Here is a 26,080-nt window from a genome sequence, read left to right on the forward strand (position 1 = left end):
CTCTACTCTTTTATGGGCTCAACGCTCTCATCATGCCTTGTCTTCTCTTTCCAAACCTGCGAAATTATGCCAAAAATAAGAGAGTTTAGCACAATTTTTAGTCAAATCATTCAAGACATTGGACTTTTAGCAGGAACTTCGATTTCTAATAGTATTTATGGGATTTGAGTGCTAAATTATACACACTTTGACATTTCTTCACACAAAGACACCAAAATATATACTAGAATAACTCTTTTTTGGAGAGTTATCAAGCATCTCTTCCCCTACTATGTGTTAAGCAATGGATTTGACAAGGTATTCGTCGAGTGAGCAGGTAAGCTTCCTTTCTTTGATCTACTGAGAGAGGGCCCAGACGGTCACGCTCTCTTTGCAGTTAGGTACTCGTAGTTTTTGTTAGAGAAGCGGGCGACGTACGTCTTCTGGTCCTGGCCCGACTTCTGCTTGACCGACGAGAGGTGAGCTTCTATATGCCTGTTGATGCAAGAATAGTGGAACTAGTCCACGAGCTTACTAGCCAGGTACTGGTAGCTTCCAACAGAGTATCAGGGGAGGTCTTGGAACCATTTCCGAGTGTAACTCTCCAAAAGAGAGTTATTCTAGTGTTTATTTGGGTGAACATATGCATTAAAATGTCAAAGTGTATCGGTTTTAGGTCATAATTAACATATATAGTGTTTTATTGCAAACTCATAGCTAAACATGCTTAGTCTTGAGAACTTTGGCCAAAAACAGCATAAACTCACGTATTTGTGGTTCTTTTGCACAGGTTTTTAAGTAGGAGCCCGAGAAGAGAAAGAAGTGTGAAACCGGATAGGAAAAGCCAGAGCATTGTCAAGACGGAGCATATAAAAGCTGGAGCATAGCGATATCAGGGCAGGAGTGTCCGTACAGTTAATCCAAAAACACGGGATTCACTTATGTCCATACAATCCCCAGTCGGGTGCCCTAAAAACGAGACTCGATATTTAAAGGAAAGGTTGCCATAGCCGACGGACACGCAGATCCCCAAGGGAGACAAAATTTTAGAGCTAAAAAGACCAAGGAAGGGAATATACCCATTTTTAGGAGGAGAGCTGACGCCAAAAAGGGGAAGCTCGTCTGCTGCGTTGCGCTGACTGCTCTTCTTCTCTGTCATTTAGCTAATTTTCTGCTATGGGTTGTACTTCTTCTTCATCCATTTTGTTTTCTTCACCCATTATGAGCTAAACCCCATTTCGGGGGAGGTTCGCACGCTGTAACTGACTTGAGACCGAATCTCTAGCATGCTACATTTATTTTTAAGCAAATCTGAATTTATTTCTCAATTCTTCGCGTTACTGTTGGCCGCTGTTTCGTGTATGTTAGCTCCGATATTGACCCGGAAGGGCTTGTGGGTGCTGATTTGTTTTGCTTGTGATTAGCGTTTTTCTATAGCTATAGGGATACTCAGGAATGTGGTCCCCTAATCATGCCTATAGTTTGGATTTATTGCTTCTGTATTTAGCAACGGAAGTTGTATTTACTCATGTTTGGGGTGTCTTGGAAGGGAACCGAGTCGAACTGGGCACTAATAAATGTTAGCTATGCTACAATATAGGTTGATAACGTGTTAAAGTATGTTGAATCTCCCCCGCCACCTTCATATCTTTTAATCCCCCTTATCACTTCCTGTGCTGCTCTTTCCTTGCGTCGATAGCCTTGAAACTGTTGTCTCTCTTGCAATGTTCTGTCATCCTATTATTCATTTATTTGAATTCTTCTAGATAATATTCATATTTAACTCTGTATACCTTTTTTAATTGTTGGTATCTGCTTTTATCATTAAAATATAAACCAAAAATCCCTGTGGATACGATCTCGTTACGTACTACAATTGACTATTCGTGTATACTTGCACGCATTGTCGACATAGTTGTGTGGATGCAACACCGAGCATGTCCAATGAGGGCTCCGGAGAAGCCCCAAAATATCGTTGTACCCTGCTTGACGCATCGCGTAGTGGTAGGACGTAGCATGGTTTATAGGATCCGCCGACCTGTCATATTTTTCTATGACCAGGATGCTGGCCATGAATGGTTCTTGAGCAATCTTTGACGATTCATATTACGTGGTGGGTCCAGCGCCTCCTACGTTGAAACGCTTGTGACAGCAATCAACGCCACGACGGTTCATACGCGTTCTGCCCAGAATATGAACAACATTGAGACTCTGCTTCTTAGCGTCTCAACGCTCTGTCTTGGGTCTGCAACACCATCTTCGATTTTCTACAGAAAAATCACCCAAATCAGCTCCCACGAATGACTTTCAATCGACACGAACTTACATACTCAATTGCAAACTTAAATGCCCCAAAACAACGGGCCCAACACGATCAAATCAAGTAAATTTGTCGACTCTAAATGCCAAAATTCTAAATTATCCAACTTGCAAACCCACATTCATAAAGGAGAGAAAAAAAATCCATCGTATTCTGTGAAAATCACAATGGAAAATCCATAACATAACCACGCTCGGATACCAATTGATAGGATGTTAATACCAAACGGAAGCGGTGAATTGCGTTCTTGAATTTTCCTTTTAAATTGAAAAACATAGAACATAAAAATAGAGAAGAACACCAACCTTTGTAGAAAATCCTTGCAAAAACCAGAAGCTTAATTGGATAGCCTCCAGTCAGTCTACTTGCTATGAATTCGGCGAGGATCGAGTTTGTGGGAATTGGTTTTTGAATTCGAGAATAACTATGTGATTTTAGTCGAGCTCGTTTTTTTCAGCATAAATGTCTTGAAAACCCTCTGCGAAATACAGAGCTTCTGCATTTATGTAGGTGGATGAAGATAACTCCCCCACCACGTCACAATGCCTTCTCCATGGGAAACTGCGTGGGGGTGGTTCGTTCATTTTTTAATTTAAATCAAATTAAAATTAATATGAATTAATTAATTAAATCAAATTTAATTAACTACATAATTAATATTTAATTTACTTATTTAAATATTAATTAATTAATTAAACTAATTTAATTATTCAAATATTAATTAATTAATAAAACTAATTTAATTAATTAAATAATGTTTCATTTCATTAAATATCATATATTTAACCAATCATATTCAAAAGCTCCTTTAATGTGAATCATATTTGTTGGGGGGAAGAACCTGAGCAGGATGCGTGTCCACCTTTGAGAAGCATGGGACCACGTATGGTTACTCTTTTGTAAGCTGGTATTGTCAAGTAAGACACATGTTCGCTCACGAGGGAATGTGGGACCACAAACGGTTACACATCGTATGCAATCGTGACAGGAATCATGCATTTCCAATATGGCGGGCGCACCTCAGGCGATAGGCCTCAAGGTTGCAGGTGGTGGTGCGACCCCATAGTTATCGAAAACATGCCCCACGATGCCCACCGTACTACGCGTCGCACCCCTACCACCTCCAACCATGTCCTTCCTAGTTGGCCACCCTCGGATATAAAAGGAAGGACCCTCATCCTCACCAAGTAAGTGAAAAATCTGTCACTCACACTTAAGGTGTCTTTCTTCTATTTCCTACTCATATTACTAACTCGATCATCGGAGCATTTTAGGTGGGACACCGTACCAGCATCGAGTTCTTTGGTTTTAGGTTCCCTTATTCTCCGATCGAGCTATTCATCCGAGGACACGTGGCCTCAGCAAGAATTCGCCGTCAACAGTTGGTGCCATCTACGGGGAAGACCTTTTCAAGCCAAAATGAAAACTAGTTCTCTGCACTAAGACATCATGGGAATGGCTTCCGACAAGGAGTCATCCTACGAAATACTGTCGACGAAGAGCATTGGCTCGATAAACCCATTGATAAGCTTGTCCCGACTCCCCCTACTCTGCAGAAAGTAAGGAGAACCGAGGACGCCATCCACTTCCTTCACCCAATCGACCATCTTTGCAAATGGAAGGTGGGGCATCCCCATTGCAAAAGTCCAGGGTTTCGTAGCGAGATGTGGGCAGCTAACGTCCAAATGGCTTCCCATATGGGGAGGCTAATCGAGGTTGTCCTAAGCGACCAAACCTATAAAACCTTCCCCTTTCCCAATGGGAGCGCGGTCGAAAGGGGAGAAACTGGCGGGGAGCCCTAGGCCTCGACCCATGGAAGACTCGGAAACGAGGACCCGCAAGCATCTGTCGGGCTCCTTGAATGGTTGAAAGACTTTCAGAGTAAACTCAACAGAAATCGCTCCGGGCATAGAGCGACCAGCTCCAACGTGGACACTCAAACTAGCACCGACACATCAAGCAGGGGAGCAGATCCCAAGTTGGGATCGGTCAAGAGGAGTTAGATCGGATAAAGGAGGAAATCTTCAACCGAGTGAGAGCTGGGCTCGGAGCAGGGGTGGGCCCAAGACTTAAAACTAACCGTTGAAGATAGCCCAAGAAACATTCACGGCCAACATCTTCTCTATGAAACTGTCGAAGGGGTTCAAAGGGCTTCTCATCAACAAATACGATGGATTGCCGTACCCCGTGGACCGTGCCATGTTATACAATGACGCTGTGCCAGGTGAGGTACAACGATGCCAAACAGTGTCGGGGCTTCTCTGGAACCCTTATAGGACTTGCTCGACAATGGTTCCAAAGCCTCCCCCAACACTCAGTCAGAAGCTACCAAGACTTGGCTCGGAAATTTGTCGACCAGTTTCATTATTTTTGCATCAATAGGCAAATGAAAACCCCACCTCTCGTCTGTTAAACAAAAGAAAAGCGAAGACTTCAAATTATATGTAGCCGGCTTTACCAATGAACGGCTATGGGTACCTAACTGTAACGAGAGTTTTGCCATCTGGGCGCTTTCCAAGGGGATCAAAGAAAGGAAGCTTGTCCGCTCGCTCAGCAAGTTCCCCACCAAATCCATAGTCAAACTCATGGCCTGAATCAACCGACATAAAGCAGGAGAAGAGCTGCTAGAAGCCCAGTCCCTAAATAAGAAGTCGAACGACTCAGCTTGACATGACAAAGGGAAGCCAATAGAAAGGACTATCTCGAAAAAAGAGTCTAGCAAAATTCGCGAGAACACCAAGGCAAACTGACCGCAAAGGTATGGGAAATACACACCCACGCGTATCACAGTACACCAGATATTGGCTCAGATCGATGAAACCCCCGCCGATAACCTATTCCAATGGCCAGAGCGCTCTAGAAGTGATTCCGCCAAAAAGGACAAAAGCAAGTATTGTAAATTTCACCGAGATCACGAACTGTTGGGTTTTATGCCTTAAACTCGTGGTTTGTAAACATAAAACAAATATTCATTCAATAAAGTTGTTATTAATAGAATTGGATTAACCCAAATCCAATAACCTAACATTCAAGGTTATGTCATGTAACTGGAACCGTATATAAAAGATATATAGTATATATGTAACGCCCCGCGTTACTCAGGTTAGGTTACCCTCGAGTCTCGGGACTTCCTTTCTTAGGATTTATTTTTATTTTTATTTTTATTTATGTATTTATCTTTATTTAACTTAAGTGTTTCATTTCAGTTATTTTAAACTGCTGTGGAAATTGTTGTGAGTTAATTGCGTGTAGGTACTTATTTAATTATTGTTTAGTGAGGGTCTCGCTTCGTTGGCATTTGTTCTGGGCCGTTGGACCAACTACGAAATTCTATTATTGGTTATAAATAAGCTTAAGGAGGTTGGAATAGGATTCTAATTTCTTGATTCGTGGGCTTGGTTTTGTTTAACAAGGAGTGATTGGGTAAGTGGGCCTTAAACAAAAGAAAGGTAAAGGAAAAACCCTAGCCCAAGTGGGTTTTATGTATTAAAACAAAAGAAAAGGGAAGAGGAAACCCTAGCCCCAAACCCACCACTTTTCGTGAAACACCCCCCCTCCTCGTTTTTTTTTCCTTCTCTTCGACGGCCGGCGACCTCGATAGCGGCGCTCAACCCCGGCGAACGGCAACAGGTGGCGCGGCTCGGATAGCAGCAAGCGTGCGGCTTCTGGCAGCAGCGGCGCGTGGCGACGAACTGCATCAGACGCGTGATTCTGGCAGCAACGGGCTGGCGCGCGGTGACGGGCAGTAGTAGGCGGCGGCAGTGCTGCGGCGGAGCGATTCTGGGGTGTTTCCGGCGGCGCATCCTTTCCCTCGCGAGTGGGTATCGATTTGGTGAGTTTTTTGTTGATTCAGTAGCTTGGACAGCAGCAGTTTTTGGCTTTCGACGCTTACCCATAACCATTAGGAGCTCGATTTATGCAACCCATATTTATTTGAGTTAGGCCGGAGTTATCCGCACCTAGACAAAGGCATTTTTTCTTTGTAACGGACGTCGCAAGACCCCTTATATTGAATTTCGATGGCTGGAAATTTTGTGTTAATTATTTTTATTTGTCTATTGTTGATTAGGTGTTGAATTGAAGCAAGATCTAGAAGCACAACAGTGGGTAAGTAGCACCAGGGGGCGAGTGCGTGAGTTGCTAAATGTTACTGGAATGGTTTTGTGCCGATTTTTAGTTAGAATAATTCGTTTCGTGCATACAGTAATTGTTAGCCTTGGTTTTGTGAATGCCTAGTGATTTCTGTTGAGTTACATGTTTGTTAATTCTATTGTTAGACATTATGGGCATGAATGTTTCTCGTCGTTGATTGTGGTTGGGCAGTTCTGATTGGTTTGTGCTGATCTTTAGCTAGAATAATTCGTTCGTGCATATAGTAATTGTTAGCCTTGGTTTTGTGATCGCCTAGTGATTTCTGTTGAGTTACATGTTGTTAATTCTATTGTTAGACATTATGGGCATGCATGGTTTCTCGTCGTTGAATGTGATTGGGCGATTCTGATTATTGTGGTTGGAAGGGGTTGATCTATGACGTTTGAAAACCTGTTGAGATGAAATGCACATACTGATCGTATGCTACTTAGTTTTATGTTGTTAGTTGGGAGCTGTTGGGTAGTGTTTTGTTTGGTACGATTAAATATATGCTGGTAAATTTTGTTGTGACCTGGAGTGAGGGTAACTTACAGGTTGTCTTGGAGGGGTTGAATGCGTGGTTTATTGTGTAATGAAAGTGGATGTACCGGTGTGGTGGCCTCGTGGGAAACGGATGAGGCTGCTAGGTCCCTACCGGATGTCGAGGCTCCGAGGGTAGAAGGCCTTAGGAATAAATGACAAGGCCGGACACCAAGTTTTCTATAAAGGAGTATTGGGGTCATGGGGATAAATGTCAAGAACCAATACATCGGCAGTCATCGGTACTTTGGGGATAAAGAACAAGGCCGAACAACAAGTTACTATGGATGAGTATTGGGATCTTGGGGATAAATATCAAGAACCAATGCGCCGAGTAGTCATCGATACCTTGGGGATAAATGTCAAGGGCTGATGCACAATTCAAGGCCTTGGGAATAAATAGCAAGGTCGAATGCCAAGCTTTTGTAGAGGTAGGTCGGTATTTTAGGGATAAATGTCAAGGGCCGATATGCCTCGAAGAGTTAGACTTGGAGTATTAACGTAGAGGGGAGAGTGGTTTCTAGCTCGAGTGGGTCAAAGGCTAGTGGGTCTGATTACGCTTGTTTACATGCGTAAAAAGAAGGTTTTAGATGCTGTTTTTACTATGTTTTAACCTTATTTCGAACTTTTTCTCGGTCGTTTGAGTTTCAATTCATGTAAAATTCATATATGATGGTTTGTGGTTGGCTTATATTGTATTTATGACATTTTAGGATCATTTGGGAGTGCAAATTAATCAAAAGAAGCAAAAAGACGGAAAAACCTTAATTGGAGGCGCCAGACGCCTGGTAGGCTGCAGAAATCCTGGTTTTCTTCCAACTTTGCCCTTAATGAAACGCGTCTTCCAATGCGTTTTGGTGGTTCCAACCAATGCATACGTGTAGAAGAAGAGTTCCACTATCAGTCTGAGCATGATTTGGTCAGTCAAAGGAGTTGGAAATGGGTGATCCACCAGCGTTTTAGGACCTACCTAACAAATTCTGCACAACTATAAATTCCAGCAGCTTCTCCACCAAATTCATCAAGCCTTGCTTCCTTCTCTTGATCATTCTTAGTGTTTCTTTGTTGCTTTCTAAGTACTTTTGAGTTGCTTTCATTAGTTGCTTTCAGTTTTAATCCCGAGCACTTTACATTCCCTTATTGAGCTTTGTTTTGTTTCCGTTGTTACTTAGTTATTTTCTACCTATTCAAATTTATAAAAATCCAGCCGTTAGCTTATCTTTACTTTGCCTTACTTATTTTTAGTAAGAGAGAGAATTGTGTTTTTGGAGGAAAGAGCACGTGACACTCCCCCTTGCTTGAAAGAGAAGGGCGAAGCTCTCAATCCCGAGCAAAACTCTCCGTTAGTTAACTTTTGTTTTTCACACATGCATTTCAATTTCAACCATTTTACTTGATGTATTTTCTTCAATATGTCTTTCTAAATTCCCGTCTCTAGCCCGGTTATGGATAGTTAGCCTTTTATTTATAAAAAGGGTTGCTAAGAAGTAGTGTTTTTGCTTTCCACTCATTGCTCAACATGTTTTCCCAAAAGGTGTCTTAACAAGTCAATACTGAAAAGGTTGCTTATTTGCATTGTTGAGTGGTTAAAACGAGGAGAGGAGCGCCTTAGACATAAGGGTTCGGTTAAGTAGCCTAGACATAGGACCTTAACCCGAGGGGTTGCGACTATTTCCATCCTAAACTAAGATATCTCTCATAATAGACATATTAGGGAATGTCTTAGGACTTTGAACTTGCCTTAGACATAAGTCAAGTGAAAGCGTAGTCGTTGGTTCCTAAAGTAAAATGCATATCGTCCTTAGCGTATCTTGATTCTTTGTTGGCTAACTTGAAGTAATTCGGGCTAGGTTTTACCATTATAAGACCAAATCCCAATCCAAAACCATTATTTGTGACCACTTCCCATTTTACAAGAGTCACTCATTTCAACGTTCACTATTCATTAAAACTTTAGAGTTTGGAAATTATTTAGAAGTCCTTGAGGATCGATACTTGGATACTCCATCCATTTTATATTACTCTGACAGGTGTGCGCTTGCATCTATAGAATTGTTACCACGCTTAGTGCGTGCGTTTAGCATAACCTCAGTCATGTTTTTGGTGCCGTTGTCGGGGACTTTAGTTTTAAAATTATTTTCAAATTCTTTTAGTTTTTATTTTTGTGAATTGTTGTTGGGTGTAATTTCCATCCACCGTTTTTGTTCTATATTTTTAGTCGGTTATCTCACAAGGGTAAGTTAAAGTGCATGAGCACAAGATCTTTTCTTCTACCCCTTGACCCTGAGATTGAGCGGACCCTTCGAAAAACTCGAAATGAGCAAAGACTTCGAAAACAACTAGAAAAGCGAAAAGAGAGAGAAGGTGAAATCAGTCCTGAAAGTGAGGTAGAGAGTACGAGCACATCAATGGCAGATATTCCACCTCGTGATCTGGTTGATCCACCTGCTATTAACGGTAATATGAGGGATCACACAAGAAATAATGAATTCAACCATATCCAGATGGCGGACAACAGAGACGTGGCAATGCGAGAATATACCGCCACGGCTTTTCAGAACTTTGATTCAGGGATAGTCAACCCTATTCCAGCCCATGCAAACTTTGAGCTTAAACCAATGATGTTCCAAATGTTGCAGACAATTGGACATTTTGGAGGGCAGGAACATGAGGATCCACATGATCATTTGAAATCATTCATTCAAATTGCAAATGCATTTCGATTACCTAGTATAACAGACGATGCTCTTAGACTAACAATTTTTCCATTTTCTTTGAAGGACCAAGCTAGAGCATGGCTCAATGCATTTCCACCGGGATCCATCACCACATGGGGGTCGTTAGTGGAGAAGTTCTTAACAAAATTCTTCCCACCTACTCGCCACGCTGATATCAGAGAGGAGATCATCTCCTTTAGACAGTATGATCGTGAACCTGTTCACGAGGCGTGGGAAAGATTTAAAGAAATAATCAGGAAATGTCCGAACCATGGCTTGCCGGCATGCATCCAGATAGAACATTTCTTTAGAGGTTTAGATCATCCTATTAAGATGATGCTAAACAATGCTGCCAACGGAGCCTTTACAAAGAAGAAATTCAACGAGATAGTCGACATCCTAAATGACTTAGCTTTACACAACGAACTATGGTGTTCGCAAAGATCTAGGGCAGCACCAAAGAAGCAAGATCCAGCTGGAGTTTTGGCTCTGGACATTGCGACCTCGAAGCAAAAAGAGATGGTTACAATGAACCAGAGGCTGAAAGAGATGGCGTTCGGAATAAAAAATCCATTAGCCACACCGATACAACCTATGCAGTTGGATTATTGCACTCCTGCCCCTGTTTGCCAAGTCAACGATCTCATTTGTTCATTTTACAGTGAAAACCATATTTATGATAATTGTCCACATAACCCTGCTTCCGTTTTTTATGTAGGACATGGGAACAATAGGAACTTTAACTCATATTCGAATACCTACAACCCAGGTTGGAGGCACCACCCTAATTTCTCATGGGGAGGTCAAGGAGGTTCGAGCGGTTTTAATCAAGGGCAAAGCCAGCAGAACAAGCAGCCCTATGTTCCACCTACACAGCAATACATCCCGCCACCGCAACAGCAGTACAATCAGAGAACACAGACTCCACCAGTTCAAAATAACAACTCAAATCTTGAGAATATGATGAAGGAGTACATGGCCCGAACCAACGCAGTGATACAATCCCAAGCGGCATCAATGAGAAATTTCGAGACTCAATTGGGATAGCTCGCCAATGAATTGAAGAATAGACCACAAGGTTCTTTTCCAGGCCATACTGAATTACCAAAACGAGAAGGGAAAGAACAGTGCAAAGCTGTCACCCTTAGGAGTGGACTGGCATATGATGGACCAACAATGCCAACAACAGATGTACAGATTCCGTCCACTGAACGAACTGTAAAGATACCAGAGAATCCAACAACACCAGAAAAAGAAAATATTAGAAAAGGTAATGAGGACATCCGAGTGTTCCTCCACAGGTACAACCTTCTTTTACCCCTACTCCCCCGTTTCACAAAGATTAGTTAAGAAAAATAATGATTCCCAGTTTAGAAATTTTTAGATATTTTAAAACAATTGCATATAAATATACCATTAGTAGATGCTCTAGAACAGATGCCAAATTATGCTAAGTTTTTAAAAGATATAGTTTCTAGGAAGAAAAAGACAGAAGAGCATGAACTGGTAGCCATGACAAAATGTAGTAGTGAAGCTGTAGGCAGCCTGCTACCCATGAAATGTAACGATCCTGGCAGTTTTACCATTCCATGTTCCATAGGAGGGAAAAACTTAGGAAGGGCATTATGTGATCTAGGCGCTAGCATTAATCTTATGCCATTATCAGTTTTTAAATCTTTAGGCATAGGAGAAGCTAGACCTACTACGGTTACCCTCCAACTAGCAGATAGATCTATCATAATACCTGAGGGAAAGATAGAAGATGTTTTAGTCCAGGTGGACAAATTCATTTTCCCTGCGGACTTTATCATTCTAGATTGCGAGGCGGACTTAGACGTTCCCATTATTTTAGGAAGACCATTTCTAGCCACTGGGGATACAGTTTTTAATGTGAGGAAGGGAGAAATTACAATGAGGGTAAATAATGAAGAAGTTAAATTTAACGTTCTAGACGCCATGAAATTACTAGGAGACTTTGAAGAGTGCTTTGCTATAACTAGCTTGAATCCTCTTATGTTTGATGAGTTTTATGACTTGTTAGTTATAGAGATTGAAGAAGAGCTTGATAAGATAGCAGAAGGACCGGAAGATGTGACTAATCCTGTTGAAAAAATACAAAAAGAAGAATGCAAGTCGTTACTTCCGTCCATAGTGGAACCACCCACTTTGGAGCAGAAGCCATTGCCGTCGCATTTGAAATATGCGTATCTAGGGGATAACGACACTTTACCAGTTATAATAGCTTCCAATTTATCACCTACTAATGAATATTCTTTATTGCAAATTTTGGAGAAGCACAAAAAGGCCATTGGATGGACGATAGCAGATATCCGAGGGATAAGCCAGGCCTTTTGCATGCACAAAATCTTATAGGAAGATGATGCTAAGAACTCTATTGAGAGTCAAAGGCGGTTGAACCCGAAGATGAAAGAGGTTGTAAGGAAAGAAATTCTTAAATGGCTTGACGCCAGTGTTATATACCCAATATCCGACAGCAGCTGGGTAAGCCCAGTACAGTGTGTACCAAAGAAAGGGGGTATAACCGTGGTGGCCAACGAGGAGAATGAGCTCATCATCTCAACCCGAACTGTGAGTAGGTGGAGAGTTTGCATCGACCATCGCAAACTCAACAAGGTAACGAAGAAAGACCATTTTCCTCTACCGTTTATTGACCAGATGCTCGACCTTCTGGCAGGTAAGGATTTCTATTGTTTCTTAGATGGATATTCGGGTTATAATCAAATTACTATTGCTCTAGAAGACCAAGAGAAGACAACATTTACGTATCCGTATGGTACGTTCGCTTTCAGGCGAATGCCCTTTGGATTATGCAATGCACCCGCGACTTTTCAGAGGTGTATGATGGCCATCTTCTCTGACATGGTAGAAAATATTCTAGAAGTTTTTATGGATGACTTTTCTGTTTTTGAAAATTCTTTTGACGCATGATTAGTTAATTTGGAGAGAGTATTGGAGAGATGTGAACAAACAAACCTAGTCCTAAATTGGGAGAAGTGTCATTTCATGGTACAAGAGGGTATTGTTTTGGGTCACAAAATTTCCAAGCAAGGAATAGAGGTAGACAACGCTAAGATAGACATCATTTCAAAGCTACCTCCTCCCACGAATGTTAAAGGGATTAGAAGTTTTTTAGGGCATGGGGGATTTTACCGCCGCTTTATAAAAGACTTTGCTAAAATTTCTAAACCCTTGTGTCAATTGTTAGAACATGATAGACCATTTGTTTTTTATGATGACTGTTTAAAATCATTTGAAATGTTGAAAGTTGCTTTAAGTTCAGCCCCTCTAATTATCGAACCTAATTGGGATTTACCTTTCGAGCTCATGTGTGATGTTAGTGATTATGCAATAGGAGCCATGTTAGGACAACGTAAAAACAAGATCTTGCACCCTGTATATTAATACTAGTAAGACTTTGACCGGTGCACAACTCAATTACACTACTACTGAAAAGGAACTGTTAGCAGTTGTGTTCGCCTTTGATAAGTTTAGGTCTTACTTGATAGGCACAAAAGTCATTATTTTTACTGACCATTCTGCTTTAAAATATTTATTTGCTAAAAAAGATGCGAAACCACGTTTGATACGGTGGATTTTGATACTTCAAGAGTTTGATATTGAAGTTAGGGACAGGAAGGGTACTGAAAACCAAGTTGCTGATCACCTGTCTAGATTGGAATCCCCGCTCTGTGATGATGGAACTGTTATACGTGAACAGTTTATTGACGAGCAACTCTTGCGAGTTGATTCTGTTCCGTGGTATGCCAATATAGCAAATTATTTAGTAAGTCGAATAGTTCCTTATGAGTTTAACAAGCAACAGGTAAAGAAATTTCTAAATGAAATTCGATTTTATCATTGGGATGAACCTTTTTTATATAAGCTAGGACCTGACAATATCTTACGCAGGTGTGTAGCAGAAGAAGAGCACGAGGCGATATTAGACGCTTGTCATATGTCTCCATATGGAGGACATTTTGCAGGACACAAAACCTCAGCCAAAGTTTTGCAAAGTGGGTTCTTTTGGCCCACTCTGTTCAAAGATGCACATAAGTTTGCCCAGGTTTGTGACAAATGCCAACGGACAGGTAATATATCTAAATGCCACGAAATGCCTCAAACCCTAATCCTTGAGATTGAAATATTTGTGTGCGGGGTATAGATTTTATGGGTCCATTTCCATCTTCTAATGGTAAGTTTTATATATTGTTAGCAGTAGATTATGTTTCGAAATGGATAGACGTCATTGCAACTGCTACCAATGATTCTAAAGTTGTCATTCGTTTTCTGCAAAAGCACATTTTTACGCGTTATGGAACCCCGCGTTGTCTGATAAGCGATGGGGGGGCTCATTTTGTGAATAGGTCTATGCAAAAGTTGCTGGCTAAATACAATGTGCGTCATAGGGTTGCAACAACATATCATCCTCAGTCGAATGGGTTAGCCGAAATATCTAATAGGGAGATAAAAAACATTTTAGAAAAACTGTAAATCTTAATCGTAGGGATTGGTCTTTGAAGCTTGATGATTCACTTTGGGCATATAGGACAGCATTTAAGACTCCCCTCGGTATGTCTCCCTATAGGCTAGTCTTTGGAAAAGCATGTCATTTGCGTCATGAGCTAGAATATAAAGCATTTTGGGCTACTAAGAAATTAAATTTTGATTTGTCGGTTGCAGGTAAAGCGAGGACGTTACAATTGTTGGAATTAGAAGAACACAGACAATTTTCTTATGAGAATGCTAAGCTGTTTAAGGAAAAAACTAAACCTTGGCATGATAGGCGTCTTCGGCCGAAAAATCTTCAAGAAGGTGATCTTGTTCTGTTATTCAATTCTAGGTTGAAACTTTTTCCTAGGAAACTTAAGTCTAGATGGTCTGGTCCCTTTAAAATTTTTAAAGTGTACCCATATGGGGCAGTGGATCTAGTTGACTCTAAGGGAAGTATTTTTAAAGTAAATGGGCAGAGACTTAAGCCATATTTTGGAGAACCAGTGGGTAGAGGAAAAACCTCTATTCAACTTTCAGGACAATAAATTTTTGCGAAAAATGTTTTTCCTTCTTATCCGTTTTGAAAGAACAAAAGTTAAAGGAAGGAAGTTTTTGTATCTTACATTCTTTTTGTTTAATCATAAAAAGTTTTGCTTATTAAGGGAATGATCTTTTAAAAAAAAAAGAAAAAGAAAAAAAAATTACTCAAGCGCCTGGCGCCTGCTCTTTGAGAAAAAAAATCACGCAGGCGCCTAGCGCCTGCCCTGTTTTTTCCAGCATTTCGAAAAATCTTTTTCCTTTGTGGTTTGGGTTTCATTTTCGCATTTTATGGGTTTTATTTTGGGTCAAACATTAATCCTTTGTGATTTAAGTTTCACATCTCTCCTTAAAAATACTTCAAATTTTGTTTCCCTAATCCTATTTCGAATTCAAACTTATTTTTTCCTTTTAGGTTTAGGAAACCTAGTTTGAACTTAAAACTCAATCTCTTTCCATTTAGGATTTAGTTTGGGGAAAGCTTTAAATAGACTCATTGCCTAAGCCTTACACCTTAACAAAAACCCACACAAGTCAGGATGGGGCACTGCTGGTTTATGCCATACTAAAGGGCATAGATGTGAATTATGGAGAATTGATCAATACCAGTATCCATGAGTGTGCCCACCGGAGACGTGGTAAGCTTTATCACCCAAGCTTGGTCACTTCTTTATGCTTGCGACAAGGTGTGCAGCTCCCTGCGGATCAAATTAAGAGAGATGCCCCAATTGTGGAAGAGAAGAATATTCGGAGAATTATCGCCCATGCGCTACAAAGAAGGGCAGGTACTGGGACGTCTCCTACATCGGAGATCTTTCGTCTCCGAGAGGAGAACCAACAGCTGCGAGATCAGGTTCGAGAAGTCGTGCAACATATCTACAACTTGAGGGTTTCATTGGATTTTGCGGTTTTACCTTCTTGACCTCCAGCGCTAGCTACTATCCTTGGTCATCCATCTTCCAGTACCGACACTGATCCTAGTCCACAACCTCCAACTTCATGAAGGGAAGTTTTCTGTTCTATTCCTGACTAAGCTTTGAGCTATTTCCTTCGTTTATGTGATAAAATCATTTTCTTTTATGTCTTTTTGATCTTTACAGACTTTAAGCTTTTTCTTTGCCCCTATATAGGAAGTCCTTGTCCTTTTTACTGTTAAGCCTTTTTCATCAGATGCAAAAGTCTTTTCCCAGTGAGGACACTGTCTCTCTTAAGTTTGGGGGGGAGAGTCGTTGTGTCAGTCATTGTTTCAGAAAGATAAAGTGTTATTTATATTTGAAAAATCATGCTATTTTCTTTTGAAAAAGAGTCAGTTGGAAAGAAAGAAAGTGTTGAAAAGCACTTCGCTTAAAAAAATAATAATAAAAATAAAAATAAAAGACAAAAGTTGCAAAAGAGTAAAAAGAGTCTTGTTGAGAGAAAATAAGAGTGGGGAAAATACTTGTGTTAGAAAGAAAAGAGTGGTAAAAACAATGAGAGTTAAAGAAAATGTATTTATGATTTCCGAGTCCTACTGTAGACACCCATTTAGTTTTAGGTTGGGTGTTGACTTTGAAAATAGCAGTAAGGATGGTGATAAGTGACTTCGTGTTTTTCATTGTCGTCGTCTTATGACCTAGCTGTTAGTTTCAAAGTCTTTCTACGAGTAGCTATGGTTGAAACTGATAGTGTGTGGAAACCTCAGGGGCTAGTAGCCGGTCTTTCAGATGTAAAAGTCTCAATGTAAAAAGGGAGTGTGCAGATTCCTTAGGGATATTTGAAAACGTTTTCTATTTTTGAAAGGAAAAAGGATTTTTGAAAGAGAAAGTTTTTATCATTTCAAACTTGGTTTATAGTGACTAAGCTTATAAAGGCAATAGAATGGTAGGCTTTGACATCTTTTCCCTGAGACAATTTATGATTGAACATCTCAGTTGCTTTTGCTTTACCTTGTCCATGTGTTAGAAAGCTGATTAAAGTTGCTAAGTATTGCTTGAGGACAAGCAAAAAGTTAAGTTTGGGGGTGTGATTACGCTTGTTTACATGCATAAAAAGAAGGTTTTAGATTCTGTTTTTACTATGTTTTAACCTTATTTCAGACTTTTTCTCGGTCGTTTGAGTTCCAATTCATGCAAAATTTATATATGATGGTTTGTGGTTGGCTTATATTGTATTTATGACATTTTAGGACCATTTGGGAGTGCAAATTAATTAAAAGAAGCAAAAAGACGGAAAAACCTACATTGGAGGCGCCAGGCGCCTGGTAGGCTGCAGAAATCCTGGTTTTCTTCCAACTTTGCCCTTAATGAAACGCGTCTTCCAATGCGTTTTGGTGGTTCCAACTGATGCATACGTGTAGAAGAAGAGTTCCACTATCAGTTTGAGCATGATTTGGTCAGTCAAAGGAGTTGGAAATGGGTGATCCACCAGCGTTTTAGGACCTACCTAACAAATTCTGCACAACTATAAATTCCAGCAGCTTCTCCACCAAATTCATCAAGCCTTGCTTCCTTCTCTTGATCATTCTTAGTGTTTCTTTGTTGCTTTCTAAGTACTTTTGAGTTGCTTTCATTAGTTGCTTTTAGTTTTTAAATCCCGAGCACTTTACATTCCTTTATTGAGCTTTGTTTTGTTTCCGTTGTTACTTAGTTATTTTCTACCTATTCAAATTTATAAAAATCCAGCACTTAGCTTATCTTTACTTTGCCTTTACTTTATTTTTAGTTAAGAGAATTGTGTTTTTGGAGGAAAAAGCACGTGACACTCCCCCTTGCTTGAAAGAGAAGGGCGAAGCTCTCAATCCCGAGCAAAACTCTCCATTAGTTAACTTTTGTTTTTCACATATGCATTTCAATTTCAACCATTTTACTTGCTGTATTTTCTTCAATATGTCTTTCTAAATTCCCGTCTCTAGCCCGGTTATGGATGCTTATATGAGAATGTCAATGTACTGTTATTACCTTTTGCTGCCTGGTTGTTTGTTTTTGCTATTGAGTTTGATGTTGCCGTGATTACGAGCATGCTGTGGTGATCAGTTAGGGAGGGCTACTGACGGAGTATTTTATATACTCACCCCCCTTCTACTTTAACTGTTTCAGGTGCGAACAGGGCTCCCGACCGTGGTGATGACGTGGAGGAGGTTTGACCGAGAAGGGATCACTAGTTGCGTTGGCTAGGATGGCAGGGATTGCCGCTCATTGGGAGCAGTGTTAGAAACTCATAGTTAGGGGTGTACTAGACATTGGGTTGGCTCACGAAACGTTTTTTTTTATTTATTTATCTCATTCTTTATAGGCGAACTAATGTTTTGCGATTATTGTTTTTATTCGAGCCACTGATGCACTTGGGATTTACTGGACCACATGGTTGTTTTATTTTAATTGGATTGCTAGCCACTGAGGCGGCCACGAACTTTTAGGAATTTGTTATGTTTTGAGTCTCTGATTATCTATAAAGTAACTGTTTCGCGTCTTGGATGGAGGGTGGGGGGGGGGGTGAATAGGTAACATAGTGACGTCATCTTGTTACGTAGTAAAATTTGGGGGCATTACAATATATTTAATATACAGCGTATATATTGGATATGCAGTGTATATATATACAATATATATTCGATATACAGGTGGATAATATTCCAGTAGTAACCTAAATGGCTATAGTGTTGGGTGTGTTGCCCTAAACTCGTAGTTTGTATTTTGTAAAAACATATGTCTATTTAATAAAGTTTTATTCAATAAATTTGTTGTTGAATCATAGCTTTGCATTTTCCAAAATCCAATAAACTAACATCCAAGGTTATTTATGATGTAATCGGGACAGTATATATACTGGGTATATAGTTGATATACGGGGTATATATTTGATATACCCCTGATATAGGAATGGATAATGTCCCGTGAATAACCTAAACAGTCTATAGTATATGGATAAGGCTGGGTACCTTATCCTGGCAACACTATGGATACAGCCCACTCTGTAAAGGTTACAGACGACTCGATCCAGGTCGTTCGTGTGGAGACATGCGAGTGGGGGTATCCTATACAATGAGTTTGTATAAGACCGGACCACGAAATAGGCAATGTTTAGATGTAACACCGTTAACTAATAGGTTGCCATTTCTTAGGATGACCAGGCAACTCATTCTCAATCATGAGCGAGTTATGAACTCCTGCCCGTGAAGGCTCGTCCTTTGATCTGTATGGGTGAGAGTGGCCCGAGTCGCCAACTCAACATTCCTACCATTTTGGGGACGAGACCGAGTGGGGAGCTGGGAACATAACTTCACAAGATGGAATTCACTCCTCCCCGACTTTAGGGGAGTAGGTGAGTGTTCCCTTAAATGCTGACTCCGGGACTTGAACAAGGGGCCCCACCCTCTCATTGGCCGAGAGGGACTTCCGGTTATTGGTTGGACCATAACCGGATTGTTCATTAGAGGAGCAGTGGTGTTTAAGGAGTAAGATGTAACTCAGGGGTAAAACGGTAATTTGACCCAACTTGAGTTACGAACACTCGTGAAGGATTGACTCATCATTAATGGTCGTATATCCATGGACACGAAAACATTCTGCAGTGAGAAGAGTGCAACTCCGGGTCTTTAGTGGAATGACCCATAGTTAACGAATCTAGATTAACTCGGTCAATGATTTTGACCGATTAATCTTGCATTATTCGAGCTTCGGATCTGTAGGTCCATTAGGTCCCCTTGCTAGCTCATAACGGGTAAAACGAGAATCAAATTTTTTGGAAGAATTTGAATTGTTCAAATTACTTAAGGGATTATATGTATATTGATACATTATAATATATATAGTTAATTGTAAATTAAAACTATATATTATGATACATATTATTTGAATGAGATTCAAATGAAATTAATATAAATGAGATTCATATTAAAACTGTAGGTTAAAAATAATGTACATAAGATGTACATTAAACCTATATTTATACAAGATAAATGTTTTAGAATATGATTCTAATTTTATAATAAATAATTAAGTGTTAATTATTTATGTGTATATATATTTATTAATTATTAATTGGATTAATAATTAATTATATTAATTAATTTGATTAATTAATTATATATATATATATATTATTATATATATATTTTAATTATTATTATATATTATATATATATATTAATATTAATATTAATATTATTATTAATATTAACTCCCTTGAAAAATTGCAAGGGAGTGGGAGGTGTTGTGACGTGGGGAGTTACCCCACGTCACCCTTCTTCTTCTTCTCCAAGTGTTGGAGAAGGAGAAGAAGATGTTGTTGCAGAACAGAACAGAACCAAGGAACTCTCCCATCATTTTCTCTCAAAGGGCTCTCAATCTCTCCCTCTCGTTCCAAAGGATTGCTCCCACCAGCACGATCCCGAGACCCAAGAGGATAGCGAGGAATAAATAGTGGTGGTGTTCGAGGAAAACTAGTTGAAGAAACGTTCTTCAAAGGTTTGTTTTTCCCCTGTATTTTTCTTCTGTAAAATTTGATTTTGTATCCCGAAAATCAGCAACGAAATCTGTTTCCACTCCGGGATTCACATCCCTTCATATAGTATAAGGATAAGGCTGAGTACCTTATTCTGGTAACACTATGGATAGGATCCATTTTGTAATAGTTACAAATGACTTGATCCAAGTCGTTCGTGTGGAGACATGCGAGCGGGGGTATCCTATACAATGAGTTTGTATAAGATCGGGCTACGAAATAATTAATCTTTAGTTGTAATATCATTAGCTAATAAATTAATATTTCAATAGGGTGACCAGGTAACTCAATCTCAATCCTGAGTGAGTTATGGACTCCTGCCTGTTGGGGCTCGTCCTTTGATTTGTATGGTTGAGAGTGGCCCGAGTCGCCGACTCAATATGCCTACCATTTTTGGGACAAGACCGAGTGGGGAACTGGTAACATAACTACACAAGATGGAATTCACTCATTTCCGACTTTAAGGTAAGTAGATAAGTGTTCTCTTAAGTGCTCACTCGGGACTTGAACAAGGGGCCCCACCCTCTCACTGGCCTGAGAGGGACTTCCGGTTATTGGTTGGACCATAACCGGGTTGTTCATTAGAAGATCAGCGGTACTTAAGGTACAAGATGTAACACAGTGATAAAACGGTAATTTGACCCAGCTGTGGTTACGAACCCTCGTGAAGGATTGAGTTACCGTTAATGGTAAAAATCTGTGGACGCAAAATAGTATATAGTAAGAAGAGTGCAGCTGTGAGTCATTAGTTGAGCGACCGACAGTTAACGAATGTTGATTAATTTGGTTAATGAGTTTAATCAATTAATCTCGTATCGTTCAAGCTTCTGATCTGTAGGTCCATTAGGTCCCCTTGCTATCTCGTAAATGATGGTTAAGAACATTTAATATTTAAAATAATTTAATTGTTCAAATTTGTCAAAGGGAATTAAGATTAATTGTATGAGATGCAATTAATGTAATGTATGTTGATACATTATAATAAAAAGTTCATTTTGAATTGGTTCAAAATTATGAGAGACAAGGATATTAGAATTTGATTCTAATATGGTTGATTAATTTTAATTTAATTTAATTAAATGTGATTCAAATAAATTAATGTGATATGTTAATTTGGTTAAATTAAATTAGATTTAATTTAATTTAATTAAGAATTATTTTGTAATTAATTAAATTGGATTTAATTAATTGTTAATTTAATTAAAATGGTTTTAATTAAATTAAAATAAAAATAATAAAAATAATAAAAATAAAAAGAGAAAAAAAGGGGAAAGTGGGGGAGGTTTTGGGAAGTGGGAAATGGTGAGTGGGAAAGTGGTGACTTCCCCCTCACTCTTCCTCCCTTATAAAAAGAGAGGTTTTCCCCTTCTTTTCGTACCTGACTCTCGGTTGTTGAGTTTCCGAAACTCCAACAAGAAATTTTCTCTCTCGATCTCTCGCTTTCCCTTTCAATTATAAGATGGTTCTCACAAATCGAGTTCTTAATATCCAGAGGATAGCGAGGAAGACTGTTGTGGTGTTGGTGTCTACATTGAAGAGGTGTCTTCAAAGGTATGTATCACTAACTTCCTTCTATTCATGCTTATATGTCTTTTCTTTGTTGTAATTCGACAAGATCAAAGCACACGCGTTCCCGCGCTTCCGCTACGGGATCTGATCCCTTCAATTGGTATCAGCCTAGGCTCTGGATTCGATCTTGTTTTGAATAACAAGGTAAAGAATGGTGGGTGTTTCTATACATTTGATGTATGTGGTTTGCAAATAGATGTTTTCGATTGTTGGCATTAGATTTACAGTTTTTTCCATTGATTCGATCAATGTAAAATCCCGTTCTTTTGGTGCGTTTAATCCGATAAATCGAGTCTGTAAATTCGTGTCGTTCGTGGCAAGGAGTTGCTGTGAAAGAATATAAGAGAAGTGAAGAAAAACCAAAGAAATCGGGTGGGCGGTGCCTAGGCACCACTGCCCAGCGCCTAGGCACCAAACAGCGGCACCTAAGCGCTACTAGAGATGTAGAAACCCGAGAGCTCGGGCCTACAGTAGTGGTGGCAGCGCCTAAGCGCTGGGCTCGGGCGCCTAGGCGCTGGGTTTTATAAATTATTTTTTTTTTTGTTTCTTTTCCTATAGGAAGCCAAAAATCGATCTATTTTGCTATTTAATTATTATGCATTTTGAATGTATACTTGATTAGTTGTATATGTTGCATAAAGTATACCATATAGTTTAAAATCTCACCACAGGTTAAGCATGTTCATGCATCATATGCATATAATAGTCATAATTTATGATAGCATGATTTATTTTCATGATTACTTAATATAAGTTAGATGAAAATAAAGTTGTATTGAGCATGACATTACTTTAGTAAATATAAATGTTATATTTATGTATGTCATTGGTGTATATGATTATAGTTTCAATTTCTTTAAATTTATAAGTGTTATAAGTTTTGTGAATAGAAATTAAAGTCTATAATCAAGAATTGCATGCAAACTCTAGATCTTCAATAATTAATTTTAAAGGGGTTTGGAATTGATTATATCCTAGGTTGTATACTTTTTATTTTGGTTTTAAATAGGTTTAAAATGTCGAAATAAAAGTTTAATAAAATATTTCCTATAAAAGAACCCTGTTTAAGGAAGGTTCTGTCTAGGTTGAGGTACTTAAGCTGACCGTAAGGGAACACCTCTACCTGGGAACCAACCTGGGGGTTGAATTATTCAATATTTTATAGCATATAATAATGTGGTTAGTTCGTTAAAGTGTTTAATGAACTAAAACATTAAGTGTTAAACAAATCCAATATAAAAGTAATATTAGGCAAACTAATAAACTTAGATAATTTCATTTAGCCGGATTTTACCTAAGTAATGACCCTAGTTATAAAATACTAAGTGGGAGGATTAGGTGTATATATTAGATATATCAAGTATATGAGATATATGTGGTACATATATATATATGTACATTCTTCCACTCACGTTCTCTGTATAAGTTCACACCATGATTTTGATGCTCGGCGTCGTGACGCCCTAGGCGCGACCTCCCTACAGATGGTGTTTGCATGGTTCAATACTAAGGTGAATGGAGAAGTATTTATAGTAAGTGGGAGAAGGATGTGTGACAACACATCCTACGGTCTCTTCCATTGGTTTCCAACGTGAGGTTTCATACATGGCCTGCATGTCATCCTGGAGCGACCACCCATACGGAGGGTGTTTTATGGAATCAAAATCAGCGCGAACTCCATAAATGGATAAGGTCTCTTTGGTTTTGCACCAATATTTGTCGTTCCCTACGTCAGACTTATTGAGGCGAACCTCTGGGGTCTGAAAATGGTTGGTCACACTTACGAGAAGTTATTTAGTTTGTTAGTAACTCCTTGAGGAAAAAACAGTGACTAACTATTATAGGAATAAGAGTTATTCTTGTGTAATATTTGGTTGAGAATGTCTCAATTCAGTGAAGGAGTAGCTGACTGGCCCACTGTAGTTGTTGCTCTAAATCACTGAAGCATTGTCGCAAAAATAATCTTGATTGATAGGGTGCAATATTACTTTTTCCTAAAACTGATTAGGTTTTTAATGGGTAGTGCAAGTGTCTAATATAGATTATTTTATATTTCAGCATGTCTACTTTCGTTATTACACTGCTTGTCGTCGAAAAACTTAACAGCGAAAATTACACATAATGGAAAAATGAACCTTAACACGATACTCGTGGTAGATGATCTTAAGTTCGTTTTAACTGAGGAATGTCCTTAGGCTCCCACGCCTAATGCGATCCGAGCCAGTTGGGATGCCTATGACAGATTGATCAAGGTTAATGATAAGGCCAAGGTCTACATCTTGACAAGCATATCTGATGTGCTGCCAAGAATCATGAGAGCATGGTCACCACAAGGAAGATCATGGACTCGTTGCGGGACAGATTTGGAAAGCCGTCCATTCAAGCCTGACACGATGCCCTCAAGTTCATTTACAATTCTCGCATGAAAGAGGGAACATCAGTGCGAGAATATGTTCTCAATCTGATGGTCCACTTTAATGTGGCTGAAGTAAACGGCGCTGTCATAGACGAGGGGAGTCAGGTCATCTTTATCTTGGAATATCTTCCGAAGAGTTTCGTATAGTTTCGCAGCAATGCTATGATGAACAAGATAGAGTTCAACCTTACCACGCTCTTAAATGAGCTACAAATTTTTCAGTCTCTTATGAAAAATAAGGGATAGGAAGGGGAGGCAAACGTTGTCACCTCAAAACGGTTCCATCAAGGTTCGACCTCAGGAACCACTGCACTTTCTTCTTCTGAAAGTAAGACTTTCAAAAAGAAGAAGAACAATGGTAAGGAGGTGAAAGTTGACCCTACTGCTACTACTGCTACCAAGAAGGGCAGGACAAAAGTTGCAGACAAAGGAAAATGTTTCCACTGCAACGTGAATGAGCAGTGAAAAAGAAATAGCATAACATTGATCCAGTAGATAAGAAATTGAAATTATGTTAAGCAAAAGCCGAGCGAAGACTTAAAATCGGTACGTAGCCCGCTTTACCAACGAATGGCTATGGGTACCTAACTATAACGAAAGTGTGGCCCTCTAGGCGCTTTCCCAGGGGATCAAAGAAAGGAAGCTTGTCCGTTCACTCAGCGAGTACCCCACCAAATCCATGGCCAAACTCACGGCCCGAATCAGCTGACATAAAGCAGGAGAAGAGCTGCTAGAAGTCAGTCCCTGAATAAGAAGTCGAACGACTCGGCTAGGCGTGACAAAGGGAAGCCAACAGAAAGGACTACCTCGAAAAAAGAGTCCAACAAAATTCGCCAGACACCAAGGCAAACTAACCGCAAAGGTATGGGAAATACACTCCCACACGTATCCAGGTACACTAGATATTGGCTCAGATCGACGGAACCCCCGTCGACAACCTATTCCAACGGTCGGAGCTATCCAGAAGTGACTCCGCCAAAAAGGACAAAAGCAAGTATTGTAAATTTCACAGAGATCACGGACATGTCACTGCCGACTACCGTGACCTCAAGGATTAGGTCGAGTCTCTAGTCCATAGAGGAAACCTGAAAGAATTCGTAGGCAAAGGCCCAGGGCATCATAGATGAAAATACAACAACAACAGAGGACAACATAAGCCAAAATCCCCAAATAAAGACAAACGTCTACCGGCCATCCTCACCATCAATGAAGGCTCTACAGGAGGACATTCCAGCAATAAGCGAAAAGCCCTGGCCCGACAAGCCCGAAACTGACCAGGAGCATGAGAGGTTATGACCACGAAAACATCTGATACAGGACTTGTGATGACCTTTACAGATGGGGAGGCTGGCATCGAGCTCCAGCTATAGGACGACGCACACGTGATCGTTGTGGGCATCGACCATGTGCCCACACACTGAGTACTGGTGGATGGAGGGAGCTCGGCCAACGCCTTCCCCTAAGGGTGCTACACAAACTAGGGTGAGACTCCAAGAAGCTCAAAAGGTCCCCATCCCCGTTAATCGATTTCTCAAGGGAAAGGGTCTACCCCGAGGATAGCTTGAATAAGGTGACGACTAGGGTAGGACTCCAAGAAGCTCATAAGGGTGCTACGCACACTACCGAATGTGCGTCAACTTCACCAACTTGAATAAGGTCTGCCCCAAGGATAGCTTGCCCCTACCGCGAATAGATCAACTAGTCAACTGTACCACTGGACAGGAATTAGTGACATTCATGGATGCTTACTTTAGATACAACCAGATCCAAATGCACCCGGCCGACCAGGAATACACCTCCTTTATTACCAAACAAGGGTCGTTCTGTTACAAGGTTATGCCATTCAGATTAAAGAACATAGGGGTGACTTAACAGAGG

The 26,080-nt window shown here is 40.0% G+C and overlaps 1 non-coding gene across 1 annotated transcript; it reads right to left on the reverse strand.

Moving 5' to 3' along the window:
• Positions 1 to 9,858: 9,858 nt before the first annotated feature.
• LOC148211328 (small nucleolar RNA R71) lies at positions 9,859 to 9,965 on the reverse strand. Its single transcript, XR_015791090.1, has one exon. It is a non-coding gene; the product is annotated as a small nucleolar RNA R71 (small nucleolar RNA).
• Between the last annotated feature and the right edge of the window lie 16,115 nt (positions 9,966 to 26,080).

This window comes from Momordica charantia (assembly GCF_013281855.1).
Source record: "Momordica charantia cultivar OHB3-1 chromosome 5 unlocalized genomic scaffold, Mcharantia_2.0 BLBB01000005.1, whole genome shotgun sequence".
In the NCBI taxonomy this organism is placed as follows: domain Eukaryota; kingdom Viridiplantae; phylum Streptophyta; class Magnoliopsida; order Cucurbitales; family Cucurbitaceae; genus Momordica; species Momordica charantia.